Source organism: Pezoporus wallicus, unplaced genomic scaffold, assembly GCF_028554395.1.
Source record: "Pezoporus wallicus isolate ANWC-B61680 ecotype Strahan unplaced genomic scaffold, APGP_CSIRO_Pwel_v1 contig_2908, whole genome shotgun sequence".
In the NCBI taxonomy this organism is placed as follows: domain Eukaryota; kingdom Metazoa; phylum Chordata; class Aves; order Psittaciformes; family Psittacidae; genus Pezoporus; species Pezoporus wallicus.
Window position 1 is genome coordinate 910,062 of NW_026642179.1, and position 21,284 is coordinate 931,345.

At 37.0% G+C, this 21,284-nt stretch overlaps 1 protein-coding gene across 23 annotated transcripts in view; it reads right to left on the bottom strand.

The window, feature by feature from the left end:
* Positions 1 to 21,284, bottom strand: part of PLEKHA5 (pleckstrin homology domain containing A5) — a 159,685-nt gene that overhangs the window by 77,426 nt on the left and 60,975 nt on the right. The window lies entirely within an intron of this gene.

Sequence of the window (21,284 nt, forward strand, 5' to 3'; positions counted from 1 at the left end):
ACCCCTTCCTCTCACCACTCCCCAAAACAAACATAACGCTTTAAGCTTTTGAAAATTTCTGGCAGGATGATAACTTTCACTCTTCATGAAAGATACCTGTTTCTAAAGCCAGATAAAGGGAAAACACAGGTCACACAACATTCACAGTTTGTGTTCCTTTACGGATCCTGTTATTTAGACAAAATAGGAGTTTCAGTACCAGAAGAAACATATTTAACCCCTCTCCCTGTTCTCCCTCCCCAGTAAAACTGATGAAACTGATACAACTCGGTTTAGAAGCAAAGCCGTAAGTTTCTTCAATCACTCGGCTTGGTGACATCTACCTTTAAATACATCCACATACTGCTCTTTTAACCTATATTAAGTAGCCATACATTTCAATCAAGGTATACTTTAAGGTTTAACAAACACTTGTTCATATTTAAACTGCATATTTTTCACCTTGAAACAAGGTGGAAAAAAAACCCAAACAAAACAAAACAAAAAAACAACAAACCAAAACCCCAAAAAACAAAGCCAACAAAAAAAACCCTAGGAGAATGGGAAACTTGTAAGGAAGATTGTTATTCCTTAGGCAGGAAAAAACTACTGGAAAATTCCAGCCATCACCATGCTAACTCGAACTAACTATAGCTCTATTCAGCTAACCAACAAACCTGGAAAGTTTTGTATTAATAATTATGTGATACAGCTAACAGATATAGTAAGTATCTTTAGACCTGTGTTTAAGAAAGGCCTCTGTCATTCCACTTTCCACGTCCCCCCTCCCCCCCCCCCCTTTTTTTTTTCCTGGAAAGGATTCAAGAAGTTATCCTGTTTATTTAAAAGTATGGCTGCATGTTTTCTTTTGGTAAAGAAGCAAATTAGAAGTTTAAGCACAATCCTAAATTCCAGCCAACAGAACAGCAAAATATCTATTTGTGTAGTTCAACTTCTATGACTCCTAACCTAAAATGCTACCAGCACCTCATGTTTTGTGTATAACTTCCATTTAATAGTGCATTCAATAGAATTTACGTATCAGAAAGTACCACACACTTTAAACATCTTTGAAGACCATCTGATATAACCACCTATAAAACCCTATTTCAGCTAAGCCCAAATTACACTAAGTAAAAGTGATACAACTGATAATAAAGTTTAACTTACTAATATTTTTTTTAAGAAATGCAAGCCATCATCCTGAAATGTAAAAAAAGTAAACTTTACCCAAATTGAACATTAAAATTTATTTGGAAACTACAATGACATTGAAAACTGTTGCATTTGTGACAACATAATTTAAAAAGCACTTTCCACAGCTCATTGCTTTTTAGTTCTGGGTTGGAAGCCAACCACCTACATGAAGAGTCAGAGCTACAAAGGAATTTTTACACTAACAGTAACCTGCCAGATCACATAAATCGTAAATATTATATCAATTCTGTATCTGCAATATATCATCACCACACTACTGTATCATAAAAATTGCCAGTTGACGCATTAATGAAATTATCCTAAGCACAGGCTTCTGAAAGTAACATATTACATCCACACAGCTACCTACAGCTCTGATTCAGATCATCTAAATTCAGTTTGGAAATGATTTCCTGCTGGAAATCAGTATCTGACTCTTACCAAGATGAGTTTCACTACTCCCCAGAATCTTCAAACAGATGAGGAAGATATTTTTGCATATATTCACCCATCAAGACTTGTCACCCTTAAAGAAAACACCAAAAGAAACCAAAACCAAAGTGACACAGCAAAACCCTGGGCTTCCCTTTCAAACTACCTCTGTGTAGATAGGTATGCTGCAATTTTCTTACTATAATATGGAAGATTATCATCATATTAAAATAGAAATCCTTTCAAAATTGGAATCTGCCACGGTTTCTGAATGTCATAGTATTGCAGCACTTTTAAAATTAGACCTTTAAGAGCTAGGGAGAAGGAAAGAAAGCATGTATTTTATATTTCTTCTGTGATGAGAAAACAGTTACCATGAAGCGAAAACAAAGTGCACTGCGGTTATTTAAAACTTAAGCTACAACCAGATATGGTTTTGTGGGTTGGATTGTTCTTTTTTCCTAAATAATGTTTATGCTGACAGATGCTGTAGCTCAATATATGACATTCATAAAGAAACAGACATACAGCTTGACAGATGATATACAGAGAGATACTTACAGTGACTGGAAATGCATCTGTTTTGACACTTGGCCCCCCCTACTTGCATACAGCACTCCCAAAATAACATCTGAAACTTGGTCATCTATTAACATTGCTGTATGAGGTCTCTGTTAAAATAAGGTAACTTACAAGTGTCTATTGGGAGAGTACTACACATTCAGTGTTGCAAGCTAATAAAAAAAAAAATAAATCTCTGATTCCTGCTACATTTAATGTCTTAGACACATGGTCTAGTAGACAAGCATGTCTAAATAAAAAACTTGGAAGTTATACACAGTTACATTAGCACATCAGTAATCATTTGATTTTTACCTAAAATTAGGCTTTTATTTAAAATCTTAACTGGAATGCTATGAGTGTTGTGTGCTACTTTGCATATATTGTGAATTACTGAATGCTGGATTAAAAAAAAAAAAAAAAAAAGTGTTTTTCCAAAGAAGGAGGAAATGCTTTCTGTCTCAAGAAAAACAGTAAAATGCATAAGAATTACTCACCAGTCTCCAGGAAAATTCATTCTTTAGCAAAATCTTGACACACATACAACAAAAAACACTTAAGGATGTGAGGTACAACCTTTTTCTCTTAGTAGCTGCTCCCCAGTGAGTACTGCACAGCCGTGACCCAGAGAAAAGCAACTTAGCTGTCAGGACTGCTAGCCTCTGAGAAAGCTGATACGAGAGTGATGTCACATACTTCTGAAACGTTACTGCAGCTCCGAATTGTCAACTCCCTTCTACCAATAAAATCTCTACCTCAAGATGATTGAAGATAAAACATTTAACAACAGGATTAAGTTTCAACAGGAGCTAATAGTAAAAATTTTTAAGAGCATAACATGGGGTTGGACAAAACATGAGTCAGTAGAAGTGAAAAAGAACAGATGCTGACTGTGTTATCTAAATATGCGCTTCTAATTTACTTTAAACTTGCAGAGTTTCTATTTATGGCAGCAACATTCACAAAACACTTCCTGAGCTAGAGAGAAAGAGCAAAGACCAGTGCCACAGCTCTGGGCATTTCTATACAATGCTCCAGCTAATCCAGCCCTGGTGTTCTCAACTTCACCCGGTGGCCCTCAGCTGGACCACTTTTCTCACTCTCTTTGACCTCCTTCTGTGCCAACATTTGTCCCACTATCCTTTCTTTCATCCTGCATACCTTGTCCCAGCCACAGGAAGTACTTAGAAGCACAACAGACTCCAGTCTAAGATCCTCAGAAAGCACTTGCATAATTCCACTGGGAAACAATACATTAGGAAACTGGAAATTTTTACACAAGAAAGAAAAACAATGATCTAACATTCTACTCTAAAAGTATAAAGCAAAAATGGAGATGAACAGCATAAATAAATTATGTGGTATGTAAAATCTGCTTTTGCACAAGTAGTAACTGGAACTGCAGTTGCAGGAATGGCTTCTATAAATCCCCAAATTTAGAGTATGAACAGTGAGTTATAATATTAAAATCATACACAAAGATAATCTTCATGAATATTTCCAAATTAACATCACTCATCTTTAAATATGCCAGCCCACAGATTTTCAACAGCCCAGAACCAGTACACTAATTTAGAGCTGGTTAGTAATCAACAGGGGCACCTGTGGCAAAGTACTGCCTTCAGTCAACTAGACTGCTGGTGACAAAGCCAAGGGAGTCATTAGACATATGAGCAATATTTGATAATGCATGAGAAATAGACTAATTTCATATAGAAAGAAATGGATAAGCAAGAGGAAGGCGCAACAATTGTGGGACAAAATTCAGGAGTACAAATGTAACGTGATACCTCTAAAATAAATCTGTTAAAAAATAGACAAGAATGTGAATGGCATCTATAGGTATGCAAATGCTTCTAACCTGGCATCTCTACCTCTGCGTCCTGTGGCTACTTCTATGGTCTGTACTTCCCACTGACTTTTTTTTTTTTTGGCCCTTTTCTAAGGGGTCCATAACCTGAGAAAGGTTGAAAGGCAGCAGAATCAGAATATGATTAAGTAATGTACCTATGCCAGTTAATTATACCTATTAATTTAAATTACAGAAAAAAAACAACCCCAAACAACCTCACCAATATGACCATTCACTCAAAGATTACAAGAATAAGCCTCTCTTGGCGAAGCAGTATGAAGTAGGACAGAACTACACTACATGAAGGTGACTCTAAGCTGTATAGATAAAACATTAGGAAAGGTAAATAACGCTTGGAGTTAGAAGAGATAAAAGGAGTCCCAGATGTGTGAACTGGAAACAAAAGAGCTTTAAAATAAGGATGGTCTTGTTAATTGGTGAGATCATATAACTTTTCTGTGTCCAAAAGAGGTTGGCTTTCAAAATACACAAGTGCTAACCCTTAAGTTAGGCAAGTGACCTATTTTGAAACAGTTTCACCTGTCACACTTAGAATGGCAATTATCTGGCAGGCAAAACCTGAGCAGAGGTGTTTCAGAAAAGTATGGAATATGAGACTTGAAGCCAAAAAGTAACCCAGAAATCAGACGAAAAATTGAGGAGTTTTACCATCAGTCATGTGTTAAGTGGCCAATACTAGAGACTGTGCTTCCCTTTCTCACTTGCCTGCGTGTTTCATGTACAAAATTGATCCACTGCTTGAAATTAAGATGGCAATCTTTTCCTCCTTTTCTGTTAGCATACGATAAGCTTCATAGAAGTAATTAGCCTCCTGTTAGATCCACACCATGACTCCCTTTGTATGAGCTGTGCCATTTCCAGAAGAATCTAAGTTTCCTTTATCACCTTCAGCTCTGATTTCAGAGTTAATATGTGAGAAAGCATTACCACATGATTCTGTGAACACAAAGAGAAACAGGACCAAGGCAGTTGGAAGACAGAAGAACTATCGGGTTTGAGACAGGGTAGCTTATTTTGAATGAGAGAAAAACTTAGTATTAAGTTATACCAACTTTCTGCAATTTTCCAGTTTTTTATTTCAGTAAAAAATATGAAAAGTTACTTCACAGCGAAAAGCTAAATCCCTGCTTCTGAACAGCCTGCAAACTGAGATAGCACCCAGTGCCAGAGCATTCATTTTGAACAGTTTAATATTTTAAAAAAGTAAGATAGCCAAGATTAATCCTGAAAATCTGAATCGGAGTAGGACAACCAGTCACAATTTGTCACTGTTGGGCACACCATCCTAGAGAGTTATGGACTGTTCCAGAAAACCTAATTTGCTACTTTTAAGTAAGAAGAAAAATTATTTTGTTTTTCAGTCAAGCCAATTTAAAGACAAAAAAACATAACTGAATCAAAGGAGCCAGGGAAAATAAATTGCTCTGGGCAGATATGTACTGATGACCACATGGCAACATTACCTATATTTTCCACAGAATTTAAGGTTTTCTGCTCATGTTATTACTGAGATCTTGAAACATCTGGTTTAGGGAATGCACTTCTGATGAATCCAACAAGCTGTCTTATGGACAGTATCAGGATAAGTGCCATGCTATATATAAACTCTAGGTCAAAAAGGTTTTCCATATACATGAGACTCATACAAAAATGTTAAGTTGGACAAGACCTGTGGTGGTCATCAAGTTCAACCCTACACTCAGAGAGAAATTCAATACCGGTTCAGAGCGCAAAGCCCCTTGTCCCTAGGATGATTCCATAGCCTCTCTGTGCTCAACAGGTTTGTGCTTTGGTTTTTTTTTTTTATTTACTCTTATTACTGATTTTTATTTTAACCTGTGAGAATTTACTTTGTCAATTTATGACCACTGCCTCTTGCCCTTTCTTTATGCACTTCTGAGAAGAACTGCCTCTGCTGTAAAGCCCATGTAGGTAATGACAGAGTGCAGTTATGCTACTGCTTTTGCCATTTCTCCAGGATAAATACACCATTCCCTTTCAGTTTCTTCTTGTACGTCATATGCCCTGGCTCTGTAACCATTCTAGTGCTGGACTCACTCATGTTTGTCTGTCTTGCATACTGATATGACCAAAACAGGACACATTACTCCAGAAATAGTCTCAAAAGCGATGAATTGAGGGAAATAATTGCCACTCTTGCTAAGACAGCTCAACATGTGGTTAGCCTTCATCACCATTACAGCCTAACACTAACGTTCAGCTTCCTGTCCACTAGGACGTGCAGGCCATTTTCCAAGATGCTGCTCTTCCATTTGCACATTCACCTTTGCTGAACTTCACCATGTTCCAGTCTGCTCACTCCTCCAGTTTGCTGAGGTCCCTGGGAATGACCATCCTGCCCTCTGGCATACCGATCCCTCCTCCCAGGGGTGGCGTTACCCAGGAGCTTGCTGATTGTGCATTCTGCCGCACTGCCCAACTTGCTGATGAGTGTTTCACCAGCATCAGCTTCAAAAAAGAATTCTCGTAAGCAGCCATGGTTTAGAACTTCAAAGCTATCGGTTGCTACTCCGTAAGCCTGATGATGCAGCTGCTTTTTCGCCCACCTTGAAATCCATGCATCCGAACTATACCCCCTCATTTGGATACAAGGATACTACATGAAAATACAGCAAAAGCCTTGCTAAAGCTAAGTGGCTTCCACTGTTTCTCCCCTCACTTGAAGACGCAGTGATCGTGTAAGGTAGTCAGGTTGGTCAAACAAGATTTTTCCCTGATACAACCATGCTGGCTGTCTCAAATTACCTTCCAGTCCTTCACAAGCCTAGAAGCAGTTTCTATGAGATTCTGCTCTGTAAAATTCCCAGGGAAAGAGGAGAAGGTGACCAGTGTTTAGTTACCAGGATTTTTTTTTCCTGTTTTTCTTTTGAAAACAGTAATGTTTGCCTTTTTCCAGTCATCAAGGTTATCCTTGACAATAACCATATCAGTACCCTCAGATGGTTATATTCCTAGAATAAGAATCCATAACTGTTTCAAACACAAGTCACAAAATAATAATAGAACCGAATGTCATATTAAGAAAAAAATGTGAGGGGGAAGAGCCTTGAGGAAGCTTGTATCTGTCAAAACAAGAAAGAAAGGTGCAACAACAAATGACCCCACAGGAAAGACATCACTGGTCTTGGGTGCAAGCAAACCCAGGTTGCTGGTATGCTCCAGGACCTAGTAACTGACTTCTACAATTTCTGCTATATCCACAAAATTACTGTAAACCTATGACTGAAAGCACTGATGTGTTGCTCTAGCATTTCTTTAAGCCTGCTTTGCTTACTTTTAGCTCCATACACCATGAACAAAAATATGATTTTTGAAGTAGAAATTTTGACTGCTCGCTGTTAGCAGCACAGAACAAGTTTTTCCAAAGGGAAAGCCCAACCTTGGCTGGCAACTAGAATGTCTTGCTCTTCCGCAACATCAGACATGTTAAAGATACGTAATAGAACATGCACGCACAAACATTACCAGTCCAGCAACCTTAGCAGGGGAGGCAAGACTTCAACAGCCTATGGGACTTTCTCAATTACAGGGACATGCGTAACACTGATAAAGAACCTTAAATAAGTTTGGCAATAAAGAGTCAGCATTTACAGTTGCTAGCCTTTCTAGAATAACATGTTTATAATACCCTGCACATAAAAACTCTCTGATTCTATGCATTTGTTTCTTCTTTTCCAATGTTTTTAAAGGAAGGAAACAATACTTTTAGATTTATGTCTGGAACACCAGGATTAAAGCAACGTCCGGTTAAAGCAACAGCCACGGACATATCAATTTAAAAAAAAATAAATATATACACTTCTCAGCTACAGCATCTTTTATTAAAGCAAACTGCACCCCAGTCCAAGTGATGTAGTCACATCACACTCTCATGCTAAAAGGGAGCTTGACATTAGGCACAGCTGCACAAAAAGTTTCAGAGAATAATTTTAGCACTCTACTTAAGCCAACAAGAGTCACAATCTACTCTTCATACTAATAATAATTCTGAGGATATTTTCTTCCTTTTCCAAACTACACTTCATGTTTAATCCAGTCCAAATTCGGAATGTAACTGGAAAAAAAGCAATCATGAAACCCTATTAAGAATTTTATTCACAGTAAAGCACATTCTCACGCATGTGGCAGAAGTGAACGACCAACAGTCTCCCACAGCTCAGCACAAAGACCTGAATCTTCTGAAACAGAAGACAAATACTCTTATTCCCTGAAGGCTGTGACAGTCTTCTGCTCCCCCCAGTGGCAAACAAAAATTAATCCAGAGGGAGGCCATTAAAGAAGCATCACTTGCTCATACAGTATTGCTCTTGAAGGTGCTTCAAACCAAAAGTTTCCAGTACTTAAATGTTTTGTAGAACAGTTTTGTTCTACAAAAAGATAAACAATCTAAATAAACATTCATCTTGAACCTGTATTACACTAAAAAGTAGCAGGAACTGACAAATATAAAGTAGTTGATAATGAAAACAGATTTTAAATTGATCTATTATGCTGAAGTTGTCAGCCATTTACTCAGGTTATGATAAATAAAAAAGGCCATCTTTAAAAACACTTTTGATAGATGTCTCTTGGAAATCCACTGCCACACAAATATCACTTGCCTACTCTTATCAGGGTTCTGATGCATTCCTTCTCATAAGATTCAACAAGAGGTGAACCAAATGAGTATTTTGAAAAAACTCTGACATTTAGTGAAACTTTGAGGACATACCTTAGATACAGTAAAAAATTATGTAAGTACCAGTCTTTTATGCTCAAAGACTGACTACAAAATTATGTTCCATCAAATATTTCTGGCTTTTATTACTGGCAACAAATATGCAATTTAGCCTCATCTAAGAACTACCTGACTTGTATTTAAAATCTGTACAGCACTTAAGATAAATGACTTTTCATCCAAGACTCTCAGAAACGTGAATTCAGCATGAGGAAGCCAACAGCCAAGGAAAAGCATAATGGATGTGATATGTGAACTCTAGTAACTGTTTCAGAGAACTACAATATCTAGTGATTGTGTAACTTCTAGGTTGGAGGTTTTCCTTGTTTTTCCAAGGATTCTTGTGCCATCTCTTCACTTCTAACACAGAGAAATAATAACCTTCATTATTTTTGCATACATCAAGGTTCTTATGTGCTCTTAAGTCAATGCCTTTGGACTTTCATAAAGTGATTCCAGACTCATTTATTCTGAGGAAAAAAACAATGAACTGACCAAAATGTCAGAAAGAGTATGTTCTATCAGTAAAACGAATACTATTGGGATGGCATAATCATGTCAAATGTCGATACTGGCATTACTACACACACCACTAAAGCCAGCAAGGCAAGGTTTACACAAGGACCAGAAGCTTTTGTCACATCTACTGACAATGCTGGAAATGAGTTACAAGCTTACAAAGCAGGAGCCATTGTACAAGCTTGAAGTACAGGCAGCAGTGCTCACGAATTCAGGAAAGCTAAATACCATCATGCTGAGTTGAAATTAGCTATGTTTATCAGACCAGCTGAGAAGAAAATTAATTAAGAGTCCAGTATAGGGCATCAAGACTTGTTACCAATTTTATTTGTTATTATTGCTAACTTTTTTTTTTCTCCCTCTAAAGGGGAAGATGATAAAAAGGTGGGATTAGCTGAAGCGGACAAGAAAATTACACGGTATAAAAACACTGAGTCCATGAGTTTTAAGATATAACAGATTTCCAAATTTCATTCCCATGCTTGTCTTTCAAATGGACTTTGCAGACTCTCCTTGAGGATTAGGACGATGGCACAAGAAGTAGCTTTGGAAGAATTTTTCTCACACTGTCTTTCAATGAGTTTAAAAGTGTTCATACTGGTGGACATCGCTTGTTTAGCCTCACTGGCATGGTTTCCGTGAGTGTGTTCACCTGAAGTACATCAAACACAACCTCAAAAATAACCTGAATACCAAATATTCAGTGCGCAAGACTGAGAAGACCTGTTTTTTTTCCAGTAATTATAGGAAGATTCACATTCCAAACAGTTCAGCTCTTTGCAGAATGAATTCTGATGATCCAGATCTATTGGTGAATACTGCCTGTCAGCAAACATTAGTTTAATGTTTTGACAGAAACAGAATTACTGGTTACCATCTCCAGAGTCATAAAAGATTTGGCACACTCTGAAAACCCATCTAATTAAAAGTTACAACTTCTTTATTCTACATATTTGGGTTCTGTTTCTAACACAGATGACAAGCTAGAGTTATTTGTCAGTACCTTTAATCCATAACGTGTATAAATTATAATTTCTGCCTCCAGACTGCAACGTCAACAAAGGAATCTGTCTCCAACTAATTTTGTTTCTAGAGTAATAATACTGATTATTATTACTTGTTACTGTAATTCTTCAATTAAACGTCTATGTTCATTCCATATGAGAAAGCTGTAGAGCACTGTAAGCAGATTCACCGGTCAATGCCTAGATTTTTAGCAGTGAGTGCTACTATTACCGTGTGCAGTAGTCCCACAAGTTTAAAAAAGTGTACATATACATACAATATGCAGAAATGCTTTTCACTGAAAAAGGGTCTAATCTTCTAAATAGTACATTTTTCCTCAACACCACAGAGATATCAGAGCTTTGCACAGAACCAGCTGGAAACGTTTTGAAAACTATTAAGAATGGTTTTCTTCTGATGTCTTTCAAGGAAACGGCTACCATTTTAACTTAAACTTTTAAAAATAAAACTATGGAGGCAACAAGAGAAAAATTCAGCATGGGAAGCTGAAGTGTTTTCTGGACCAGAGAGTCTGGAAGTGTCAGAGAAACCACAGTGTGGTGGTTGTTAATGTAAAGTAAGGGCTGGACTTACATACACATACACACCCCCCCCATGCACTCGCACTGCAGTGACTCCAACATTTCTCAGCTTCTATTCACTTGACTGCTATTAGTCTTTCACATAATTCTTAGACTTTGTTTCATCTTTACACAGGTGCAGTAGAAGTTTTCACAAATTTCTATGTGAAAACGGAGGAGGGGACTGCAGTCAATCTCTCAACAACACTTCAATACAGTTGTCAAAAGATGAGACACTGCTCTAATAGATGTATCACTATAACAAAAGAAATTAAATAAACCTAATTTTAAGTCCCACACTAATTAATATATTTAACATCTCTGTTTAAACAAAATCTAAACTGGTCTTACTTGATTTCAACACATACATGTTAATGAAATTAAAAAGGGCATCCAAGGAATCAAATTATCAATCTGAATATACCTGCAAACAAGAATCATTACAGGATGCAACAAGGACAGAATACTTGTTATACAAGAATAGTGCTCAGGGCCTCAAGCTGATGAAGTAAGGACCTTAAAGTTAACAAGACACTGCCCTGTAACATGGTAAGATACCAGAATGGGCTGTGAGCGATCAGGAATTTCTAGATGGAAACACAAAGCTGGTAGATTAAATCTCGAAAACAGTCCAGCCTTGTGAGCAAAAGGTTTCTCTGCAGCTATTTGGCTTTCCTTCCTATGAGGCCAGGTGCAGCTTTGTACTGACATGCATTTCAGTACCTGAGGTCTTTCATTGACAGTCATTCAGGGATCACATCATCAAGTTAATTGTATCGGGGACATGCCCTTTGGCTTCACTTTCTGCTTCATTAGACTTTCTGTGTGATCTTGGTTAAGTAAACTTCTGTTTCCGTTTCCAATTTGTACTATCATGATCTAAATATATCATTAAAGCAACTAAATATAACTGCAACTGTGAGACATTAATGCTGTAAGGGAAGATTGTGGGGAATGTTCTCAACCTATTCTCATCATTGAAGCAGTCAGAAATTAAATTCAGCCAATGCCTATGAAGTACCATTTTTAAAAAAATCAAACTCAGTACGTCTAGCAAACAGTTAAGAAATGTCTTGACTGCTTAACATCAGGAATACTCTGGTAGCTGGTGTTCCTTTTCCTCTTGACCAATGCCCATCTGTAACCAGCTACATCTTACAGATGTTTCTGTAAGATACATTTTAAGATATTATTTTAAGGATCTGCTGAAATTCCATCACTCTTATAATTATTTTCTTTGATTCATGCCACCAGCTCTTTCCCTCATCCTCTATGCAAATCCTCCCTTCCCACTGGCATTGCTGTGATTCACTGAACAGCAGCCAGACTTTACCAGACAGGTAACTTAAGCTGCCTCTGCAGGAAACACATTATGGCTAGAATCATGCCGTACTCTGACATATCTTAAGAAGCGGCACTAAAGTCCTTATTTTTGACAGCCACATCGTGAGGGCTACTAAAGATACCTGCCTTTTCTTTGCTCACAGAGAAAACAAATGTACTGGCCAGTGTGGGATGAAACATGGCATTACAGAAAAAGGCATTAAGTCATGCTTTTTCATGCTCTGGTAGGATATGACAACCTTGATGTCACAGGCTATCTTCTCAAGAAGGAAAAAAAAAAATTCATACTATTTCTCAGACAGGTGAAAACCAAAGTTCATTTTAGATTTCCCAGGTAAGGTACAATGTCTTATATCATACAAAATTCTAGCTAGCAAGATTGCTCAAAACTGTACTGGATCTCCTGTTTTTTAATGACACCCCTGAAAACCTTTTCTCATTTACTGATTCTCTAACATTTTCCCTCAAAAATCTCCATCGTATGCTGAACACATCTTGTTGGAAAGAACTGGCACAATTTAAAATAGTGCAATACAAACATTTTGCTTTTTCGTTTTTAACTTAATCATAGGTCACATTCAGTAAGGCCTAAAAAGAGACCTCTCTAAAAAAATTCCATGGCAAATGTTATATCAAAACCTTGAAGGTCATTCCAGCTATGTGTGTTATCTACTTTTGCCATCAAACACCATGTTTTCACTGATTAAAAGGTCTTTATCAAATTGCCCATATGTTAATTTTCATGTAAATCACAGATTATCACTGACATGGTTAAATTACGATGCCTATGTAATTCCCTGGGAAAAAATCCTGCACACTTTGTTATACAGAAAGGCAAAAGATGCAAAGGAAGCATCTGAAATATAAATACACATAGATTTGTGAATAAATGTTAAAATACGAAATACTGATTAATCATTTCTATATAAATGGGAAACTACAGAACATGGAAAACCTTTGGTGTTTGAGGTTTTTGATACAAAAATGTATCAAGCTATGAATTGCATACAAGCCCCTACAAATGACCTGAAGTACATAAAAAATAATTTTTCATTCTTTTTTCTTGATGGTCATGCCTTGGAAGAGCATAAATTTGCAACTGGCTTAGAAACAAACGAGTCACATATTCCCATTAAATTCCTAGTTTTAAGAATGCACAATGCAATTCTAGTTTTCTTAAAGCCACTGAGATGCTCAAATACTAAGCTACTGTATCCCTACCACAGTAGTGAAGTCTACATAAGATTGAATAACCTGAAAATATTTCAAATGTTGATGTTCTCTGGAGCATAAAATAACATGTATGCATATGTGTGTAAGGTAAGGGATGCTGTACTGTACTGAGAACACAAGGGAAAAGTTAAAACTAATGTACTATTTTGAGAAACATTTCCAGGCTACTTTCCTTTTTGTTTTTCCCCTTTTCCCTGTACTTCCTGGGGGGTTGGAAATTCTGACCTACAGAAGCGAAATATTTTACTCTTTGTCATCTTTCAGGAAATCTAAAGCTCCCAATGCTCACTTTATACAACATCACTTTCTCATTTATTTTTTTTCATGGACATTCCCACTACATACCTATTCATTATTGAATTGCAACGATCTAGTATATACATGGCTAAGATCTGCAAAAATTCACAGGACTGTATCGAACAGCAATTTTAAACCTCAATGTACTGAAAAAGTAGAGATAATTCTCAGTTCATTCAGCAAGGTCTTACTCAAGTCTTTACCATTTCCACTCTCCTGGTACAAAAAAATCCCAAAACCCTGAGGATTTTTTAAAAAGAAAACAAACTAAAACATTTCAGATTTTTACTGTAATAAACCTGCTTCTCAACTTGTACTATATACATACAGAAAGAGCTAATAATGCCTTCTTTATCTTTCCATAAAAATCTCAGATCCAGTGCTGACATTACAGCCATTTTAAATGAGTACTGGTGTGCAATTTCTTTTTTTATTTGGAAAAGTAAACCATGTGAAACACAGCTCCACTCTATTAAAAAAAAACAAAAAACAAAACCAAGAAATGGCATTATTCCTTGAAAGTATCAGATTGTAGCATGCTGTCTAAAATGGGTCAAGATTTGATGCAGAATGCTGACAATGTTTGTTTTTTTTTTTTACACAAACTTCAGTCTAAAATTGTCACAGGCTCCCCATCTGGCACATGAACTCAGTTTGTGCAATTGCCAGCAGTAGTAAAAGCTTTTATTTAGAAGACAATGAGAATGGAAAAAGACTGACTCTTCACTGACCAAAAGATTTTAATAATTCATAAAATAGTTGGCAAGCAACTTAAATGGCATATATATGAGAGCTTCCCAGCATCCCACATCCCTAATTTCAACATCCTTTTCTGATTTCCCCCTCCTTCCTTTCTTCTGTACATTTATATTAAAAAATTTCAAGCAGCACAAAGTTTATTTAAACATCATTTCAGCAGTGGTGCTTCCTCCAAATGACTACAGTCATTACCACACTCTTATGAGTATACTGCTCTACTAGTGAAAAAGTGCCACACAAGTCAGTAAGCTTTTATTCATGTGAAAAACAGAATACATTTTCCACCCTTTTTAAAAAGTAACTGAATAAGGTAAATTGCATGCCTCATACTGCCAGTCGCATGAACAGGTACCTCAAAGCTCCTTCCAGAGACCTACAGTGGAGCCGTAAGAACTTAACTTTTCATATCAGCCCTGTAGAGGACTTGGGGGTGGTGCTGGTTGATGAGAAACTTAACCTGAGCCAGCTTCAGTGTGCGCTCACAGCCCAGAAAGCCAACCGCATCCTGGGCTGCATCAAAAGAAGCATGACCAGCAGGTCGAAGGAGGTGATCCTGCCCCTCTACTCTGCTCTCGTGAGACCTCACTTGGAATACTGTGCGCAGTTCTGGTGTCCTCAACATAAAAAGGACACGGAACTGTTGGAACAGAGGATGGCCACGAGGATGATCAGGGGACTGGAGCACCTCCCGTATGAAGACGGGCTGAGAAAGTTGGGGCTGTTCAGCCTGGAGTAGAGAAGGCTGCGTGGAGACCTCATAGCAGCCTTCCAGTATCTGAAGGGGGCCTATAGGGATGCTGGGGAGGTACTCTTCATTAGGGACTGCAGTGACAGGACAAAGAGTAACGGGTTAAAACTTAAACAGAAGAAGCTCAGGTTAGATATAATATGAAGAAATTCTTTACTGTGAAGGTGCTGAGGCACTGGAATGGGTTGCCCAAGGAATCTGTGAATGCTCCATCCCTGGCAGTGTTCAAGGCCAGACTGGACAGAGCCTTGGGCAACATGATCTAGTGTGAGATGTCCCTGCCCATGGCAGGGGGGTTGTAAGTAGATGATCTTAAGGTCTTTTCCAACCTTAACTATTCTATGATTCTAGCCTTACACTCTGGTATTTTATTGCAAGTCACTATATATTCATCCACAGTAAAGTAAAATAAAATCCTACTGATGAGTGGCATGTGTAAAGTGACTGAATCATAACATTCTTAGAAATGGAATAAAACTATCTTTTCTTATTTTAGTTCTCAATTCAGTGGAATTTAAATTCATTCTGAATAAGCCTGTATAACCAGTGACCCTTACACACATTCACCCTCTCTCTCTGCACATTGTGCGTATATATATAGTTTATATTAACAAAACTAATAATAATACAGTAAAATTACACCAAAGCAGACAGTAATAAATGGGTGTCAGGTTCTCCAAGATCTCAACTTCACCTATTTAAGTGCAATCACCATTAAGATCATAAACACAAGGCAAATTTTTCTGCATGCTACCCACGACCAAAAGTGGACTTACATGCTAAATAAAACAAGTATAGCAAGAGTAGCACTGCATATTAGACAGTATCTTTCCTCTAAAACTTCAGTTAACCTTTATATCCATAATATAAGATTTCCTCTTTCTGGAAAAATAACCAGAGTCGGCACTCACTTCAAAGGAAAGACTAAACTTTATTCTGTAGAGTAAAATAGACAAGATCAAGGTTATTAAAACAGATTAACTTGAGACATTCAACACTTGCCAATTTCTGTTTTCCTTTGGACTAACAACTGTTCCCTTACAGAACATGTAGAATATGACTTTTTATACTTCTTAATTTAGCTATTTTAAAGGGATATCTGAGTAAATCATACTAAGTTCAAACTTATTCAGCAGTCCAAACCAGAAACCTCACACTCTTGCATGCTCACAGTGACGAAGGAACACTGCCTATTCAGATATGTGCTGCTTTCTTTGCACATTTGCCTTTAATAACTCTGTTCCTCTTATATTGCCATTGCCTGCTCTCCAGTCACTAATGCAAGTCTTTACCTTTTCTCATCTCTTTGTTCCCTTCCTAAAAGGTCTTAAATTTTCTAGGTTTGCTGTCCATATGGAAACTGTCCTACGGCAGATCTGTATGGCTTCGTAGTATACTCCAGATCTCGGAGACACACAGCTCATGGTACCTGAAGGCACAACTATTATCAAATGACATATTCTAGTTGTAAAAGCAAAAACTTAGTATTAGAAATAACATTTTGAAGATAACAAGGCAGTACAGTAATATATTTTGCACGACACAGGTTTGCAGTTACCCCTTGCTCTCTTTCATCATTCGCCAGACATACAAACACTAGAATCCTGTTTTGGCAGCCAAAGTGCAGGTTTTCTGATGGGTTATGACAGCCCTTTTCCACAGTGAGGCCTCAATTAAATGCATTATCCTCAGGCTTTAACAATAATCTTAACTATTACAATAATTTAGATAATTTCCTCTAAGAACCCTGCATCAGGAGGTCAAGCACACTAATATTCAAGTACTCAAGATTCACACACACCACTGTCCATCCTGTCTCCCAGCCTGTCAAGGTGATGACGACGCTTATACATTTATTGATTTTAACCCTATGAGTCAAGTCAATCAGAATCATAACAGGGGTTATGTTCAGTAAGAATTTCTTTTGTAGGCTCAGTGAACTCACTGACAAATAGTTTTCCCCCGTTGTAATTCAAATCTTCTATCCAGAAGACTATTTGAAGTATATACCCACAACCATAACAAAAGTATCTGGTTGTGAAAACAAACAAGCCTCCCAACCCATGTATTAGAATTACAATCTCCAATCTCAATCCTGTAATTAACTGTATTTTAGGAAGTCACATTAGTATTTCACAACTGCAACCCTGAAATACATATTTAGATCAATCATGATGCTAAATCATCTTTATTCACTGGGACGTAAGTGCAATTAGGAGCCAACTTTTTATTTTTGTGGGGGTGAGGGTGGGGAGGTGGGTGTTGGTGTTTATCAATTCCCGCACTGCTTTTTACAACCCCAGTTTAGATGTTTTAAAAATATATTGTCAAATGACTTTTTGCTGTAAGTTAAATGCATTGCATTAAGGAATTTAAAAGTCAGATTTTGCAGATGTTCTTGGAAGAAAATAAGATTTTTAAGCCAAATGCAAGAACTAAGCTTTGACAATACTCTGAATCATAAATCCTGCCTCCCCACAGTCAATTAAAAGTTAATGTTAAGCTGTATCAAACATGCACTTCAGCTACTATACAGACTATAAATTTGTTCAGAAATTCCTATATCTTACCAAAGTGCAAAATCTCAGTTATGACAAAGAACTACGAGATGCCTTTTTGTACTTCTTAGCTGATTAAAGAAGGAAATACATGCAATATGATCAGCAAAAATAACAGATGACAACAGTTAACTTACCCTGATTAGCAGTCTGTGTTGAAACCAAGTACTGTAAATATCCTTCAGTATTGTCTTACATAAATAAATTCTCTTTTGCAAGACTACTCAAACTCTCTCTAAAATATGAGATATACAAAACCATCTAGGTTTTAAACCGATTTCCTAAGAGCAAGGAGAAAATGAAAAATGACTGAGAAGTGATGGTTGAAGAACTGTTGCTATATTTAGAATAGTTAGCTAATTCAAAGTCAGGAGAAAAGAAACTATGTCCATTTTTTTGGACTTCTGAGTGAAACAGCCTAGCACTCCTGCTAAAAAAGCAATTCTTCTCCAATAAAGAAATTAATACCTAGGTACCTGAACTGTTTTACTGAAGTGTGCAACAGCAGAGACATTTCAAATAGATACCATTATTAGAGAATATAGAGAAGTATGAAGCTGAGTTTTATTTGAGCTATCTAAAGGCAAGAGAAAGGAAAGAGATCAATATCCACTCACCAAAAACACTGGCGATCTAAGAGAAAGGCTCGTCTCACATCTCAAGCTCCCAGTTCCAAGAGAAATCATATGTACACTGACAGAAAGATGACAAAAGGGCATGCTGTGCTCTCCTCTACTTCACTTGAATGACAGCTCTAACAGGGAACCGAGACACACGGTGCAAAATCTAAGAGTGGGTACTTGATATGAGCATGCTCTGTATCTAATTTAAAATGGCCTGATGCTTCATCTCAGCATGAGATGGCCTACTTCCAAACAATTTCAGAACTTTAAGTCAAATCTAAAATCATTAATTGGAATACGCAAAACTCAGCCACCAAGCAGTATTGATTTGTTTCCACCACCCCCCCCCCCCCCCCAATCTGTACTGATGCACAGATAATTATTTGCACTACTTCCCTGCAAGGCATCCTGAGGCTTAAACACTACCATTATGTGCTTTAATGTAATTACAAGGTAACACTGTAATAGACTGAAAACCTTTTCAGGATGGCATATGATTTGAACAACAAGAAGCACAAATCCTAAATCAAACAAAGCCAACAAATGTCTTAAATATTCTCCAAATCAGTTTAAGACTTATCCTGCCTGGTGATTTCTGGGCAGCTTTTTTCTGGGGGAGGGGATTGGCTGGGGGGGAGGGGGGGCGGCAAGAAGGAAGGACAGAGAATCACCTAACAAGTGATTTATGTTCCAAAGCAGTTTACCCCTGCTTAACATCTCTTTATATATAAAGAAGCCATTTAGCTTCTTAATGAAGCTATTTATTTTTATATCTAAAGCCAGGTTATCCACATGCAAAAATCCTATGTCAAAGAAAACAGATAATCAAAACCATTTCCTTTAGAGATTAACATCTTTTAATTCACCCACAGACAGACACAAGCTGTATAGAAGTCTTCTAGGTTTTGCTTTTCTCTCCCTCACAGGCCTCTTTCCATACTTATTGTATATTCGTTTTTCCTAAGCCTTTCCCCTCTTGTCGGAAGACAAAAGCTATGCCCCAGGCACTCTTGTTTTTTTCTTAAATGCTTTCCTGCTTATCATTCAAGCTGAAAGCAAACCCAGACAAGCTACTTTATATATGCTGTATTTTAAAAGGTAATATATATAAACCAACACAGCCAAAATCCCGGTCTCTACCACAGCTGGGCAAAGATACCTAACTGAATTTGGAATTAACCCTACTACTTGGAAGGCATGTATCAAATCCTCTACTTTTAGTAGAGTGGATAAAGGTTAATACAATGGCCAGGAGAGAAGCAAGGCACTATCCTTAAGCTTCACTAATGACTACAATTTAAAAATGAGACATTCATATCTATGCAAAAATGCTTATATTTACTATAAGAATCTGCAACTTCAGCCCCAGATTGACATCAGAAGTCTAAGACACACACAGCACTCATTCTTTGAAAATCCTCTTGGCATAAATACAAAGTATTTATTAAGGTAATTATTTTAACAGTTATGCTTAGCATTTGCATTTGAACTCACACAAAATGATAGGAAGTACATTTACTTCAGAAATTCCTTCCAGGAATAAACCCAGAAGTCAAGATGCACAATACAGCTACAGCACAGTTAAACCTGATTTCATGAACAAACTGAAACATCCCATTTCATATTCCAGAGATAATACTGCATCGCTATAAAAGGAAGTTTATTTATAATCACATAACACTAACTGCATTCATTTGATTTTTAATCACACAGCACCTTGGTAGCTCGTTTTCTTACGCCAACACATACAAAAAGCAACACTTGCTACAACATCTGTCCAGGCTGTAAAATTCAAATTAATTCTATAGTCTACCATTAGGCAATGCAAAGTCTACTTCTCAGCAAGCATTTCAGCATTACTTTGTCAGTTAATGAACTCTTAAATTAGCTTATTTTCTCTCATCACCTAACTTTTCATCATTTGCTCTGTTATTTCTCCCTGAACATCCACAGAGATTTAAACTGATGAAATACAATGTATTTTTAAAATGCAAGATGTCGATAACATAAGAATTGTTTCCTGAATGAGAAATGTTTTCATCAATGTGGGTTTAATCTAGCTTCAGATTCAAACATATTTTAAAAATGCCACTCAAGAAAGATTAATTGTACAAACCCTATCTAACTAATCAGTACTTTGTAGTTTCCACAAATAGAAGATGAAGATAAAAACGAGTCACTAGTAAAAATCCATTGAAATTGAAGTACACTGTTCTCTTGTTTCAGGTTTCTTTGCTTTTGCTTTCCAAAAGCCCATTAAGCTGAGCACAAATTATAAGAATTTTCTTGAGGCTAGACAACAACTTACAAATCCAAAAGGTCTGCTCTGAAGTTAAATTTTTGTGGGCATATTCTCCCCCAAAAGACCAATTTTTGTGGAAAAACCTCCTCTGCGTTGCCTGGACATCTGCCCAACTTGTTAGAGGAGCTTAAGTAAGTTTCAGGACAGTTTCTGTTCCTTCTTTTGATGAATCTGTATCTTATTGTCTTAATGACCAACAAACTGTAGCTACAATAATGAAATGCAAAGGGACACTATAAATAGCACTTGAAACCAAAATACTTTGATTCAACAACTAATGAAAATGCTAAAGGAAATCTCTCACTGAATTTGAAAGGATTCCTCTACAATGACATAGATTTGAGTTTGAAGACCTTCACATTTAATAAGAAAGTTTTATAGCGAGTATAAATTTGTCAATTTGTAATCTAATACATATCTTGAAAGAAAAAAAAAATCAATACGTGAGTAGAAAAATAAACCCTGCACATAGAAAATAACTATTCTTCTGAGCCTGTCAAAGCTGGTAATAGATTAAAATCAAACTTCAGACCTG